This window comes from Ctenocephalides felis, unplaced genomic scaffold (genome assembly GCF_003426905.1).
Source record: "Ctenocephalides felis isolate EL2017-DRISC unplaced genomic scaffold, ASM342690v1 CF-g0.4_SCAFFOLD_00845, whole genome shotgun sequence".
NCBI classification, from domain to species: Eukaryota; Metazoa; Arthropoda; class Insecta; order Siphonaptera; family Pulicidae; genus Ctenocephalides; species Ctenocephalides felis.
In genome coordinates this window covers 54,861,360-54,879,120 of record NW_020536999.1, presented here as the reverse complement: position 1 = coordinate 54,879,120, position 17,761 = coordinate 54,861,360, and the positions used below count along the sequence as shown (strand labels likewise).

The 17,761-nt window shown below is 30.8% G+C and overlaps 1 long non-coding RNA gene across 1 annotated transcript; it reads right to left on the bottom strand.

Moving 5' to 3' along the window:
* Window positions 1-11,756: 11,756 nt before the first annotated feature.
* LOC113364221 lies at window positions 11,757-12,202 on the bottom strand. Its single transcript, XR_003366027.1, has 3 exons — window positions 12,161-12,202; window positions 11,934-12,013; window positions 11,757-11,832 (listed from the first exon to the last, which is right to left on the bottom strand). It is a non-coding gene; the product is annotated as an uncharacterized LOC113364221 (long non-coding RNA).
* Between the last annotated feature and the right edge of the window lie 5,559 nt (window positions 12,203-17,761).

The window sequence follows — 17,761 nt, the reverse complement described above, 5'->3', positions numbered from 1 at the left end:
ATATAATAAGTGGGTTTCCCTATTTGGGAAATAATAAGAGGAGCTTGTTCAATTTTTCAATTCCATAGTTTGTCGTTCTAAAACTAATAAATTCATCAATAAATTTAAAAAAAAAATGTATGAATGAAATTTCATTACTCTCACGGTGTAAAAAAGTGAACCAAAAAAATGCTTGTTCCAAGTTTTAAACATTATCTAATAGAAATAGGAGAAAGCAGCATAACTGTTCCGAAAACAATTAGAATTTATATCAGTACATTGTTTGGTGAAAATGTGGTAGAACAGATTGATAACTAATTTGTAGTTGGTATAATTCAATATTTAATAACTAAATTGTGTATAGATAACTTTTTAATTGTAGGTCAATTTGACCGCGCGCGTTATATGTAGGTATACCCGAGTTGTCGGTAGATTTAGTGTTAAAATTCCTTCTCCTTAAGGGGTATTTTCATCACAATAGTTCAAATAGAATTGTTAAGTGCTGATCAAACTGTTCACAAAAAATGCCTTATCTGTGGGTATTTTGAATCAGGTATAGGTTCGATTTCTGCCTCGAGAAGCCTGGGGTCAACTATAGTTGACATAGATTATACCTTGGGAATATAGATAGCAATATGCTTCCAAGTGAAAATAGCCCTTTCTCGACTATTACAAAAATATCATGCCCGGTCGTCCAACTAGCATTCGTTGTAGACATTCTAACTACTCATGAACTGCCAATTATTTGCTAATATTCCATAGTAGAAGACGAATATTAAAAAAAAGAACTATTACAGAAAATTTGATAATAAAATCACATAGAGATGGGGCAACTGTTTGGATTGCTATGTATAAAAAGACGATGCAGTTAGGTAAGTAATTCATGAAAACAGCTCATCAAACTCTTAAGTTCTGATCATTGTTAAATTCAAAATAATTCAAAAACAAAATGTATGTAGACTTCAATTTCAATAACAGTGTTCCCAACTTGAATACAAATCTCTTTAAACATTGTCTAATGCTTATCAACCTCAAATCACAGTCCATTCTCCACATTTAAACAAAATAACTCATTGAATTAGGCCGGCGGTATCAGCGGATGTTTTATGTCTGCAATTATTTTAATTGCTTTGCAGACATATATGGAGAATAATATTTTCGAAACGTTTGACGGTAGTTATAATTTATAATTTGTATCTTATATAGAATAGTACAATACAGGCACAGGAAGTAAAACCCACGCACGTTCATCGCATATATAATGGAACTGCCGGTCATTGTTCAAATCAAAAGCGTCCGTCGATCTGCTGCTTTTTGGATCATTGAAATAGAAATAAAATAGAATATGACTATTTGTTCAGAGCATGGTCCAATACACTATACAAAGTCACCGTGAAAAATTTACATTACAATGATAATGTGTTTAACAAAAATTTAATTAACTTTTTGATATTTCTACCGCGCGTAGGAATCAATAACATTTTAATAATAATGGCTGAGTACTGGGTGTGAATGGTGGGTTTCAAACTTGCAACCACAAGTTTTCGAGTTCAAATCCATGCCTTTAAATTACAAGGCTTTTAAACGCAATCCAACGATTAGGCTATCTTCTTTATTTGATATATTAGGTTGTCAAATATCTCCCTTCCGCTTTTTTGCTATTGGTTTATAATACAAAAAGGCGGAAGGGAGATATTTGACAAACTAATATTTTATTATTAGAATATCTTTAATAATGATTTTTAATTTTATGGTGTAATATTGCAAAAGATCTATTTTTACTTGGAAACATATTTACATCATTTTTTCCAAGTAGATTGACTTTAACATACTCTTTTGTATTAGTTTACTTGTTGGTAATAAATTATTTTGAGTAAATTTGATTTAGCTCATTTATTTTATACCTAAATACATATACATTTTTATTCAAAAATATATTCCTTGGCTTAAGGAAAAGATTTTTTTCTATAACAATAATTTATTTTTAATTAAGACAGTTTATTCCAGTTAAATTTAGTGTTATCAGTGCCAGATATGTTTTAATTCCAACAATAATAATATACAATTATTGCAGAGAAAAATATAGGGATTGAATATAAAAATTTGAAGATTCAATAGTTTTGATAAGGAACTAAGCACCATACAAATCTATGACAAATCTGTAAATTTTTACACAGAGTTTTTGAAATTTCATTTGATTTTTTAAACTTGCAACAGCATATTAAAAAAATGGATGTTTGGAATTCCGTATTTCAAAAACGATTAATTAATGCAAAGCGCTGTAATAATATTTTTAAAAAAATATTCTTCATCGCAAACCAACGTATGCCGGGACAGCTAGTATGTATATATATATCCAGTTTTTCTGGATTGCTAATATTATTTAGTGTTATTTTTTTTACTACCTAAACTCTTTACGGTTTTCCGTAAGGTAGTTAAAGTAATGGGCCGAAAATCGAAAATGAAAATTTTTGCATTTCTCCACGTTTTGAAGGTTTCTGAACATTTTGGCATACCTGAGAAAAAATGGATGTGTGTGTGTTTTGTGTGTCTGCATTTTTCCGTCCACGTTTTCGGACGCACGGATCAACAGATTTGAATGGTTCAAAAAACATTCGATTCCTATTGATAAGGAGATGTGCTTATTAGTTTTTGGCAAAGGCAGGTCCAGCCGTTACGGAGATACGAAGTAAAGAGTGCAAAAAATACAAATCGAGTTTTTGAGAGAACGGAGCATCCGTTTTGAATTATCTAAAAACATTCAATTTGTAAAGATTGAAAGAATAGATGATTAGTTTTTGGCAAATACAGGTTCAGCTATTTCGAAAATATAAGGCTAAATGTGCAAAAATGGCAGTTTTTGAGAGAACTAAGCGTCCGATTTGAAAGATTCAAAGAACTTTCTGCTCGTTTTAACAAAATAATTGCTTCTGAAAAAAAAAATTGTTTCAAATTTTTTTTTCAAAAATAATTTTTTTTTTCATAATTTTTTTTTGTTTATCGAAAATAATTTAGATTTCAATTTTAATTCTGACTAAAATTCTAATATACTTTGAACAAATAATTTCAATTTTGCAATACAGTTTATATAATTCTTATAAATATTAGACAATGTTACAATATTTATAATAATCTATTTGAAAACATTTAATATTCCTTGAACATTTCATTACGGTACGGAAAGTTCCAGTAATATGCCTTAAGGCACGATGCCATACACCCCACTATAGTTTCTTAATTATTTTTACGCTTGGGGATAAGACATGCCACCTTCTTAGGAGATGTTAAAACTTTTTTTTTTTCATATGTATATAAATTTAATAAATTAATAAAAAAAATAATTAATCTTTAATTGAAATGAAAATATTATTTAATAGATAATCTTTAATAATAAAGACATAAGAATTAATGTGTTACTAACACAAAATATAATAGAAATTTAATAAGTGAGTTAGTGACGGTGGTCAATAAATAATAGTAATAATAATAATAATAATATAAATAATAATAATAATAATAAAATAATAGTAATAATAATAATAATAACAACAACAATAATTATTATTATTATTATATTAATAATAATGATGTTAGTGTGTGTTGAAAATCTTTATTTTTATGTTGAAATACATGAATAAAATTATGAATTAGGAAGGCATACTTTGAATAAAACAAGGAAAAATTTTAAAGCATCTTTAGTTTCCACATATGATTTTTTTACGTCATAGACAGTATGTTTAAAATATTTTTTTTTATATATTTTTACGTTTTAAAGGTTTCTAAACAATTTGGCATACTTTATACAAAATGGATGTGTGTTTTTTTTGTATAGCGAAGGAAATGCCTTTATGCATCCCAGACTGAAGGATTATTACACAAAATGGTTGTATGTGTGTTTGTGTGCGGATACAATTTTTCGTCGATTCAAAAAATATTCGTGCTTTCTGTTAGTGGTAAAAAGGTGTTAATTAGTTTTTGACATAGGCAGATCCAACCGTTTCGAGGTATTGAGCACAAATGCACAAAAATGGCAATTCAGTTTTTGTGCAGCGTGATTGTTTGAGCAAAAGTTCAAAGTTTTCAAATAATTCAAAATATAAAAAAAATTGAAAATTTTCAAAAAAATCTATTAAAATTCAAAGTATTTTCGGTACGAAAAGTTACAGCAATTCGCCTTAAGGCACGATGCCATGCACCATTAGTTTGCTTAATTACGAATACTAATGTAAGATTTCAATCATATAATTCAAAAACCACAAAAAACTATATTTTGAAGGGTCCAATGAACAGAGTAGCAATGGTGGTCAACGAACAGTGCTCGAAACTAAACTTTTTTGATTCATCACATAGTGCATTTATCAATATTGTCAAAAGAAATAATACTTATTAGAATTTGTTAGTATTAATAGTGTGTTCGGTCTACATATAAGCAGTGCTGGATTTACAGTAGGGGCAGTCGGGGCTAGTGCCCAGGGCGGCAAATTTTCTGGGGCGGCAAAGTTTGGGAATTAGGGGAAAAAATGTATCTATACATGGAACAAGTATTTAATGCGTGATATTTTTTGCAATCAAATAGTTATTGACTTCCCGTAGGGTAAGTTATTGTAATGGGCCGAAAATCGGAATTGAAAATTTTTACATTTCTCGACGTTTTGAAGGTTTATGAACGTTTTGGCATACCTCAGAAAAAATGGATGTGTGTGTATGTATGTATGTATGTATGGATACAATTTTCCAATCACGTTTTCGTGCGCACGGATCAACCGATTTGAATGGTTCAAAAAACATTCAATTCCTATTGATAAGGAGATGTGCTGATTAGTTTTTGGCAAAGGCAGGTCCAGCAGTTACGGAGATAAAGAGCAAAAAGTGCAGAAAATAGAAATCGAGTTTTTGAGAGAACGGAGCATCCGATTTGAATGATCTAAAAAATATTCGAATAGTAATGATTGGGAGAAGTAGTTATTAGTTTTTCGCAAAGGCAGGCCCAGCCATTTAGAAGATACGGAGCTAAATGTACAAAAAATGGCAGTTTTTGAGAGAACTAAGCGGCCGATTTAATTGATTCAAAGAACTTTCTGCTTGGCTTAACAAAATAATTAATAAATAATATTTTTTTTTTAAATTTTTTGTATATCGAAAATAATTCAGATTTTATTTTTAATTCTGACTATAGTTCTAATATACTTTACAAATAATTTCAACTTTGCAATTCAGTTTATATAATTCTTATGAATATTAGACAATGTTACAATATTTATAATAATCTATTTGAAAACATTCAGTATACCTCGAACATTTCGTTACGGTACGGGAAGTTCCAGCAATTTGCCTTAAGGCACGATGCCACCCACCCCACTAGTTAAATATTAATATTGCACATTAGTTAAAAATAATTGAAAATTTTAAAATACTTGATTATAATCAACCCCCGAATCGCCACGATTCTCTAAATAAATTTAAAATCAATATATTTTATACGCTTTTAGATTATATCTAAATTTTTGTGCACTAAATCCAGAATAATTAAAAATTAATTTATTCATTTCACTTAATATTTTTGTTAAATTAAAGATTTAGAATTTAAGAAATGCATTTCAGAAATAGTATTTATTATTTTAATATCAAGATCTTTATATCAAAATAATAAACACTATTTCTTAAATGCATTTCTTAAATTCTATAACTTTAATCTAACAAAAATATTAATTGTTTTGCTATGGTAGTCGAACTTACATCCTTAACCAATTTACTACATATTGAATATCACTAAAATGTAAAATTATGACAGGGATTGTTCTATTTATTGATATCGATAATAATAAATACATTTAAAATCAATATATTTTATACCCTTCTAGATTATATATCTAATTTTTTGTGTACTAAATCCAGAATAATTGAAAATTAATTTTTTATATAATTTTTTTATATAATATGTAAATATTTATATAATTTTAATGATAAACTGTTAAAACGGTGAAAATTAATAGGGGGGGGGGGGCTAGAATAAAAGTTGCATGCGGGCGCTAAGGACCCCAGGACCGGCCCTGCCCGTATGTGTATTTGTATGCGTTTGTATAAATAACATAGTTTAACATTATTTTGTTACATGTTATTGTTACAATAATATATAATTAACTATATATAGCCGATTGGCCGATTGGCGTATAATAAATGAATAAATAAACTAGTGGGGTGGGTGGCATCGTGCCTTAAGGCAAATTGCTGGAACTTCCCGTACCGTAACGAAATGTTCGAGGAATATTGAATGTTTTCAAATAGATTATTATAAATATTGTAACATTGTCTAATATTTATAAGAATTATATAAACTGAATTGCAGAGTTGAAATTATTTGTTTAAAGTATATTAGAACTATAGTCAGAATTAAAAATAAAATCTGAATTATTATTTTCGATATACAAAAAATTAAAAAAAAAAAAAAAAAAAATTGAAACAAATTTTTTTTTCCAAAATCAATTATTTTGTTAAGCCAAGCAGAAAGTTCTTTGAATCAATTGAATCTGACGCTTAGTTCTCTCAAAAACTGCTATTTTTTGTACATTTAGCTCTGTATCTCCGAAATGGCTGGGCCTACCTTTGCGAAAAACTAAGAACCCCTTCTCCCAATCATTACTAATTGAATGTTTTTAGATCATTCAAATCGGATGCTCCGTTCTCTCAAAAAATCGATTTATATTTTCTGCACTCTTTGCTCGTTATCTCCGTACCTGCTGGACCTGCCTCTACCAAAAACTAATCAGCACATCTCCTTATCAATAGGAATCGAATATTTTTTAAACCATTCAAATCGATTGATCCGTACGCCCGAAAACGTGGGCGAAAATTTGTATCCATACATACATACATAAACACACACACACACATCAATTTTTTCTGAGGTATGCCAAAATGTTCAGAAACCTTCAAAACGTCGAGAAATGTAAAAATTTTCAATTCCGATTTTCGGCCCATCACAATAACTTACCCTACGGGAAGTTAATAAATAAATAAATAAATACATATGAATTTAAGGTAAAAATAAAATACGTTCCTGTAAAATTATATTACTTCGAAAGTCCACACTGACACCTACGCTCTCAGCATTTACGCACACGCAAATTAAAATATGAAAGAAATTGATAACCGATAGCATCTGCGTACAGAATTAACAATTAGGCACAGTTAATAAAATAATAACTCTCTTAACTGTTTGTCATCGTACAGGAACAATTTTAAAAGATATTATTGACACAAAATTAAATTTATTATTATTTTGTAAATATAGATAAAACAAACTAAAATTTATTTACTAACCTGATATGGGAGATGCGTGTGATAATAATGTACATTCCGTCACATTTTGTTGGGATTTGTTCTATATGTTTTATTATTAGTCCTATGTTCAGGTATCACATTTAGGTAAAAGTTCTATATTGCACAAAAATAGTAATAAAACAAGGTTTTCATACTTTATATGAAGCCTACGCGCGCGTTGGTTTTAAAATAATTTTTAGTATATAACACTTTTGAACAGTTTTTTCAAGACAGCAATAACCAATCTTACAAATTATTATTTTTGCAGAAAAATTAATTATTACATGTTACCATTACACAATACACATTGTCTCATTGTCTGCACACTTTGACAGGTAATTCAAACGATCGAGATCGACGTTTCGAAAATTATTATCACTTTCTTTATAATTCACATATGACACTATTTATTGAGAACTTTTATTTAATTAGTAACACAATTTTAGAACTATTTCACTCATAACTTTAATATTAATTTAATAAACAGTTAAATTCATATACTTATCGCAGACGTCCATCCGGCTCGGCGTCTGTTGGAATAATAAACGTATCGGTCTCGCATCGTGTTGATCGAAGGAGCGCTTATGTTGGCATCATGTGGGCAGGTACAGGTAAATAATACAAATAAAATTTACATTTCTAGTTGTTTCCAACTTGGATTACTATAATTTATATATAAGTATATTTTTATATAAATAAAACTTTTTTAAGAATATACGAGGTGTGTTCAAAAAGTACCCGGAATTACTAATAATTAAATTTCGCGGGTCTGGAGTGTCTGATTGTCAAATTTTTTTTTTTATTGTGTTGGTATACATGCCCCTAAAGTATGATGAAATTTTCAGCTATATTCACTGTTTACTTTGTCTGTGGTAGTCGCTAAGGTTCGACGTATTTTTCTGAGCTCGGCGATTTTTACAATGGAAGAATTGAAAAGTCAAAGAATTTGTATTAAATTTTGCGTAAAAAATGAAATAAAGTGTTGCAAAGTGCAAAAATTCACAAGATATGGCTCCGTGTGACTTTTTCCTATTCCCAAAGTTGAAGAGACCCATGAAAGGGCGGCGGTTTTCCTCGATTGAAGAAAATCGCTGAGAGTGCTCAAGGACATATCAAAAAGTGAATATCAAGGGTGCTTCGAAAATTGGAAAAAACGCTGGCATAAGTGTATTATATCTGGGGGGACTACTTTGAAGGGGACCACATTAATGTAGACGAATAAATAAATATTTTTTTGAAAAAACGAAAATTCCGGGTACTTTTTGAACAGACCTCGTATATAAGTTTTGTGTATGTATATTTTTAACAACAATCAGAACTTATCGCAGTGGTTTCCAACCAGTGGGGCCGTTCAATACTTAAGTATTACTCTTTTATCAAAAATTACAAACGCAATTATAAAATTTAACTATTTTCCAGTTGTGTGGAAAACCTCCAAAGTTATTCCTAATAAAAAGCCCCTCAAGGATGCTGACTTACCGTTAAGTTATAGGCCAATCAGTCTACTAAGTTGCATTAGTAAAATAATAGAAAAGGTCATTTATATCAGACTGTCCAACTTTTTAATTTCCAATAATATTATTCCTTATCACCAATATGGATTTAAAAACAATCACTCTACCATTAATCCCATATCCATCCTAATTCAGCAGTCAATTCTAAAATTTAATAGAAGAAGAAACACTGGGATGATCCTATTGGATATTGAAAAGGCTTTGATACTGTTTGGTTAGACGGCCTCATTTACAAAATGATTAAATGGAACTTTCCTGTAGGACTTATAAAATTAACTAAAAGCTACTTGGAAAACAGATCTTTTCAAGTACACATCAAATTTCTGCAACAAAATCCATTTCATCAGGAGTACCTCAAGGAAGTATTCTTGGGCCAGTGCTATTTTCTATCTTTATATCAGATTTACTTACAGCACCAAATACCAATTTACTAACATTCGCAGACGACACTGTTATATACACATCCGCTAAGTCCGATAGAATTATTATAATCAGACTTCAAGAACACCTGAATGCAATAATGGATTACGCTAATAGATGGAAAATTCGACTAAATATTCCCAAATCAGAAGCAATCTTATTTACTAAAAGAAGAAAATCACCTGTTCCTCAATCCTACATACACATAAACGGCAATAATATATTATGGAGAGACAAAGTTAAGTATCTGGGCTTAGTAATGGATAGAAAACTCAATTTCAACGACCATATCAAATGCAAAATTAATCATGCTAATAGATTATTATATTTATTGTACCCCCTACTAAAATTTAGCAGCAATATTGATCTGAAGATTAAGAGAAGACTTTATCTTGCAATGGTAAGATCAACTTTAACCTATGGAGCCCCTGCGTGGTGTATGACCAATAAACAAAACATAAATAAATTACAAATTATACAAAATAAAGCATTGAGAACGATACTCGGAATGAAGAGAAACCCTATCACTTATCATTATGTATCCAATCGCTATCTACACAACCGACTGAATATACCATTTATATATGAAATTATAAAAAAGCAAGCAAGAAAATTTTTTGAAAAATGCAGTAAATAATTGTAATAAATCTGCTTACGTAATACTTCAACGATCCCTGTTGGGCATGATCCTTCTTACAGTTGCTTTCAAAATATCATTTGAAACTACTGGGGTGCATGCAAGGTAAGGTGACCCGGTTACGGTTTGGCCAGGACAGTCCCGGCAGTGGCGGTTTAAGCTTTCTGCCGCCCTAGGCCCTATCCGTTCAGGCGCCCTTTTTAATAGACAAAATTTTACTTTTTTAATTAAACAATTTGTTTTAAATTATTTAGATATAATTTTTAACTTTGCATTGGGTAAGTTATAGTAATTTTAAATAGTAATTTCGGAGTTACGGAGCAAAGAGTGCTAAAAATAGAAATCGAGTTTTTGAGAGAACGGAGCATCCAATTCGAATGATCTAAAAAACATTCAATTTGTAATGATGGGGAGAAATGGTAATTAGCTTTTGGCAAAGGCAAGTCCAGCCGTTACGGAGATACCCAGCTAAATGTGCAAAAAATGGCAGTTTTTGAGAGAACTAAGCGTCCGATTTGAATGATTCAAAGAACTTTCTACTTATTTTAACATTTTTTTTGTGTATATCGAAAATGATTCAGATTTTATTTTCAATTCTGATTAAAGTTTTATATCTCATATATACTAAAAAATTATTATATGCTTTTAAAAAGAATAATAGTTATTGATTTTGAATTAGAAGTTGAAAAAATACTATATACATACAACAATGCGAAGAGATAAAATATATTTTATCAAAATCATATAACTCTTCGCATTGTAGTATTTATAGTATTTATTCAACTAATTCAAAATTAGTAATTATTGACAATATTCTTTCTGAAAGCATCTAATAATTCTTTATGAAGTTCTGAAAAAAAAATTTAAAATAACATTAACCACATATTAAAAAGCAAAGATTATTTTGCAAAAATTTTATTTTAAGATATTTTAACACATATATTGACACATTTATGTTTATTAACATAATTATTTAAATATTTTTAATTTTGATAATTATATGTACATAATTAGGATGCAACTTTTTTCCTCACCACCCATGGGGTAAAGTTGCCAGGCGCGTTTTTTTTAATGTGGTGTCGCCACAGAAATAGATACTTCTATTCATATTTACGTTTCTAACATTTCAAATGGAAATTGATATAGTGTAAATACTACTAAGTATCGATTTGTGCAGCCCTAATCCACTTAAACTAACTTACAAACTAATTATACCTAACTGATATCGCGAAAAGAACAATCCCCGCGAAATGACCTAATGTACCCAAAAATTTCGGTTTTTAAAAATGAAAGAACCTCTCGTGGTAAAGAAAAAAATCAATATAAAATGTATACTTTAGTATTTTAGCGGTGATTGTAAATTTATAAAAAAAGAGCATTTACATGATGTACCCCCCAGATCCACCATGTAAACACTTGGAAAAAAACTTCATAGGTTCCCAGCCTATGAAGTTTAAGGACAAATGATAATTAATTAATTAATGTAAAGAAGAGCGCGAAAAATATAAGAGAGGTTCTTTCATGACGCCACCCTTTTGAGCTCTGAATAAAAGTACGCAAACAACCCCAAAAAAGGTACGACCAAAGATTTTAATGTCAAAACGTCCCTTAACCTGATATTAACTAAATAATACTATAATAATAGAAAGTTTTATCTCACAGTTAATTTTCCTTTCGCTTATGTCATATCATCCAATTCAGTTATAGGCGGTAGTTCAGGTAGAAGTGGTGCTAGTTGGTTTTGAGTTGATATTTTCTGCCAAATCTCGTGCAAGACCTAAAAAGAGGTAAACATAGAATTTCATTACATTTATTCGTATGGGTTGCAGAAGTAATTGTTGGTACCCACTTGCACATATCCTTTAATTCGGTAGTGGTCTCTTGGTGGTAAAACATATAGACATACAATAAAATGTCTTCTTTGAAAGATATCTGAAATGAAAAAAAAAAACACAAATGCCCCTAAAAATAGGGACAAACAAATAAACGGGGCCCCGTATATATAAAAGAATATATGGTCATAACTAATAATAAGGTCAAATTAACAATAATAGGATAAAAACCTGTAAATATGCGTATCCTCCTGGCAGTTATTTAGAAGTCCTGGTGCTTTGTGGTGCGAAAAGACATTGATTCTGTAACCCTGAAATAAAAAGTGGTTTAGAAAATATAAAGAAAAAAGATTTATACATATTACTTAGCAGTATGCCAACAATTTTAGTGTCTTGGTACATCAATTGTTCTGACCAATTTCCTCCTATGGGTTGTGGAAGTAGTTCTTGGTACTCACTTGCACATATCTTCGATTCGGTAGAGGTTTTTTGGTAGTATGCTTGGTAAGCAATTTTCTTGGAAAGATATCTGAAATGAGATAAAAAAAGCACAAGTGCCCCTAAAAATAGGGACGAACATACAAACGGGGCCCCGGTAACAAAAATAAAAATATTTTATACTTATATCTAATCAAGGTCTAACTATTTAACATTAACCTATGGATACGAAAAAACCTGTAGGTATCCATATTGAAGTGAACTGAAAGGGTTAAGGGTACTCTTGTTAGAGTGTAAAGATTGCTATTTGGTATGTTTAGCATCTCACTCCCCAATATGAAGGGTTTACCTTAGCGCCCTAATTCGACTCAACAAAACCTGCAGTTACCAGTGGAGATTTTAACTAACTACACAATTAAAACAGAATCTACTTACCAACTTATTGATTGTTACCCAGTTATGTTTACAGATCCGAGAGCTTGACCGCACTTATGTATAGTGATGCATTAAGCCTAAATTCGAATGTACTAACGATGGGGTAATGATAAAGCTAGAAATGATTAAAAATGTATAGAACGGCGTAATTACGCAGGGGAAAGCTTAAAATCGGAAAACTCGATCGGATTTTTCTAGATCGTGTTCTTTTTCCCTGGCACAACATCACAACCATCACTAATGCACTAACTTGTGTCCTCCGTATTGGATTGACCACCTGAGAGGACTGATACTAAAAAACGATCGCGACTCCGTACCTCATACGATAGGAGCCTTATAGGCAGGTGGAGAGATCCTTGGAAGTGATGTATGTAGTCTTTATCGCGACTCTGGACCACATACGACAGGAACCGTATAGGCGGGTGGCGGATGTAGTTTGCACTAAAGGTTGTGCAACCCTTTGGAAACATTGCATGCTGTCGTTACAAAGACGCAATCACTTTTTAAGTATCAGTCCTCTGAGGTTGTCAATCGAGTCGGAAGTACACAATTAGTGTATAGTGGTGCGTGTGTTGTTCCATGGGCGAAGAACACACAATCCAGAAAAAGTGAGGCTTCTCCGATTGTATGCGATCCCCTTTGTCATCACGCCGTATCATACACATCTATAATTTCAAGCTTTTTCATTAACCAAAACAATAGTATATCAGAATTTAGACTTAAGACATGACTACAAAAATACAGTCATATCTTGGCACCTACGACGAACACAACTAGGTAACATTAAATAAGTTAATAAGTACAGATTATGTTTCATTCATGTAGTTAGTTACGCACTCTACAGATAATTACCGGTTTTTATTAAAAGTCAGATTGGGGCGCCAAGGTAAACCCTGTATATTGGTAAACGCAATGCTAAGATGTACCAAGTAGCAGTCATTGCACCCCAAAAAGGGTACCTTCAACCTTTTTAATCCACCACAATCTCCTAGCAGTCCCGGTGCTTGTCGTCGTGGTGAGAAATTAATTCTGCAACCCTGAAATGATGACAATGACTTATAAATACTATGTGGTAGTCTACTCGTAGTTCGTTGTAGTACTCAACCGCCTGGTATCTTTAGTCGAGGCCCATTTACACTAAAATAAATGTCAATTTTGTTATTTTTTTACATAATTTAGGGTTTTGTATCATCTTACCTTTTTTTTTTAACTTCAAACAGTACGTCTTCAACGTTTCTCCGTTTAGGAGACCTATTGTGCAATCACAAAAAATTTAAATTATTTAATTAAAACACATTCATTGCATTGCAGCAGAAAAATCAGTCAAAATAAAAACAAGTAATTTATTTAACAAAGTTTTTAGATTTTTAAACGAATTATTTACATCCATGCTACTAACAAAATAATTCAAAAAAAATTAAACATTGTACAAATAATACTAATTATAAATTGAAGTGTATGGGGTTGCGTTGCTTCTGGGAAAAACATCGCAAGGATCCACACACCAAATGAAAAAAAAATATTAACGAAACGCGAATTACTAGAACCTGCCGTGGGGGATAGGCGACAGGAACACATTTAAACGCGGAAATCGTTTCAAACGATATTAAAATTACGAATAAGTCCTCGCACGAACAAAAAAAAAATTAAAATGTGGACGCAAATAACTCAAAATTATAATTTAACATAATTATAAAAAATAATTAAAAATTGTCAATGTGATTGAATAAAAAAAAATCATGCACAATAAATTCCTAAAGCAATCCGCCACTGCGCAAAACACTGTATGAAATCTGAAACAAAACAAATGTAGTCAATCGTAAATATTTGAAACATAAGATTTATATTAAAATTTAATATTATTTAATTATATTTACATTTAATAATCTAAAGATTGCATTAAATTATTTATGTTAACTCAAATAGCTAAAATTAAATATTTTCACAACAATAAACACTAAGGCGACACTTCAGCACAAATATATTGGATTAGAAAATGTAACGCAAATCGTTTAATATTAAAGAGACGAATTTTTACTTCAATTTATTTACATTCTTATAATTATAATTCAACAGAAAATCAAGTCAAATCGAATCAACCTAAACACAAGTTCCATGACACGTATTTGAAACTGAATGCACGAAATGATTACATAATACATAAATATTTTTTAAAAGACTTACCACTGACCACCTAGTAGTCTCCACCGAGAGGTCCAAATACAGAATGATTTTAGTTGTTATTGCGAACCTCTTTTATTGGGGTCAGAAAAGGACAAAACTATGAATTGTTACCAGATGATACTAAAATGCAAAAATTCCAAAATTGTTATCTAATTGAATAGTTTCGGGTTCGGAACCATAGAGGGTGCAATACGAAAAGTTTATTGTACCCCACAATCAGTCATAATTCAACCTTCGTGGCGAGATGGTCGAAATTATTACTGCTAATATTTGCATCTAGTTCTATTTGATTCATATATTTGATTTGATTGTGAAGTATTATTTGTATTAAATATGTTTTTATTTATATTTGCGTCTTATTAATTTGTGCGTTTTTATATATAATTGTAAAATAAAACTAGTGGTGTATGGCATCGTGCCTTAAGGCAAATTGCTGGAACTTTCCGTACCGTAATGGAATATTCGAGAAATTTTAAACGGTTTTCAAATATATTATTACAGATACTGTAATTTTCATTATTTTTGCTATCTTGTTATATCTGAGCAAATCAAATGTAAATCATAAATCAATTTATCTCCAGAACATTAACAACAATCGTCATTTCTTTTCGAATTCAATTTCAAAAAAAAATAGTTGCCTAATTTACACAAAATTGAAAAAGTGCTCCCGTATAGTCACAGTCTAAACGCATTTGTAAATAATTCTGAGCAAAAAAATATTTTTTGAAAAAAAAAAGAAACAAAAGTTTTTTTTCCAAAAGCAATTATTTTGGTGAAACAAGCAGAAAGTTCTTTGAATCCTTTAAACCGCACGCTTAGTTCTCTTAAAAACTGCAATTTTTTTTAACATTTAGCTCTGTATCTCCGAAACCGCTGGGCCTACCTTTGCGTCCAGCGTCCGATTTAAATGATTCAAAAAAACTTGCTGCTTGTTTTAACAAAATAATTGATTTTGGAAAAAAAATCAGTTTCAATTTTTTTTTCACAACAATTTTTTTTTTGTTCATCGAAAATAATTCAGATTTTATTTTTGATTCTGACTAAAGTTTTAAAGCTCACTTATATACTTTTTAATGTAGTTTCAACTTTGCAATTCAGTTTATATAATTCTTATAAATATTAGACAATGTTACAGTATTTATTTGTAATAATCTATTTGAAAACATTTAATATTCTTTGAACATTTTGTTACGGTACTAGAAGTTTCAGCAATTCCTTATATTAAGGAATTACATATTTCCTTAAGGCACAATTCCATACAGCCCACTAGTTAATTTGATAATTTTTATTTTAAACATGATACATCACTAAAAATATTAATGAGGCGCCCTTGAATAACTTTGATTAGAAAACGAATGGCATTCTATTTCATAGAGAATTATCTAGATCAAGATCAATCCTTAAATTAAATTGCCGTGACAAAAAAAATCGGAAAAATTTGCCGTCCCCCAAATTGTGCCGCCCTAGGCCCGGGCCTCACGGGCCTATGGGGTAATCCAGCACTGAGTACCTTGTGTCCCGGGTTTTTTTAAACGCAATTTTTAAACAATAAACGTATCAGTCTCGCATCGTGTAAGAAGCGCTTATGTTGGCATCATGTGGGCAGGTACAGGTAAATAATACAAATAAAATTTACATTTCTAGATGTTTTCAACTTGAATTCCAAACAAATGGTAAAAAGTTACTATAATTTATATATTTTTATATAAATAAAACTTCTTTAAGAATAGATCTAAATTTTGTATATGTATATTTTATCAGAACTTAACGCAGTGGTTTCCAACCTGTGAGGCATGGCCCTTCTTACAGTTGCTTCCAAAATACTATTTGAAACTACTGGGGTGCATGGCATCATGCCTTAAGGTAAGGTGACCCGGTTACGGTTTGGCCAAGACAGTCCCGGTACCTTGTGTCCCGGGTTTTTTAAAAGCAATTTTTGTCCCGGATTTAGATCTTTTGTCCCGGATTGTCCCGGGTTTTCGAAAAGTATAGGTCTAAATTAAATCTTCGCTCTTACTTGATAATAAAATTACAACTACCCATGAAATATCTGAAAATGTTATGTGCAAAGAGTATGCTTGTATGAAAAAGGCGGATTAAAATAGCCTCATCTCACATTCATAATATTAAACTTATATTTGAAATTTTACTAAAATTAACAAACAAACATGAAAATGAATTTCTTAACTGCCTGGAATACCTGAGTGCTAATTATTTTTAAATAATTGTGAAGAATATTGAACAAAAGTGACCACAAAGGTGACCATATTTTTTCAAGTCAAATCCGGGACGGTAATTTTTAGTTATGCTAATCCAGGACGGGGGGGGGGGGTGATTACTTTCAAACTAAGTTTTCAAACTTAAGTTATGTGTAAACACATTATTAAAATCTCTATAAAATATCTGATAATTTGATGTACATATGTCCAATAAACATTTTTGACCGCCAAATGACATTTTTTTAACTTATTTTTATTGAGAGTTCATAACCGCTGGACCTGCCTGCCCAAAAATTTAATCAGTTTTTTATCTTGTCAATGCAAATAAAATGTTTTTTGAATTATTAAAATCGGACGCTCCCTTCTCTTGAAAACTGAGTTACGTTTTTGGCATCTTTTGATATCTTCGGAACGGCTAGACCTGCCTTTGCCAAAAACTAATCAGCACGTCTCCTTATCAATACAAATCAAATGTTTTTTGAATTTTTCAAATCGGTCGATCCCTGTCCTCTTAATCGTCGACTAAAATTTGTATCCGCACCCACACACACACACACACACATTAATTTTTTCTGAGGTATTCCAAAATGTTGAGAAACCTTCAAAACGTGAAGAAATGTAAAAAATTTCATCTTTGATTTTTGGACGATTACAATAACTTACCCTACGGGAAGTTAATAATTATTGAATGGTTGGTTTCCAATTTGACAAATTGATGTGCGTATGCCTAATGATCTTTCTTTGCCACTATATTGCATTTTTTAACCTTTTTATTGGATCTCC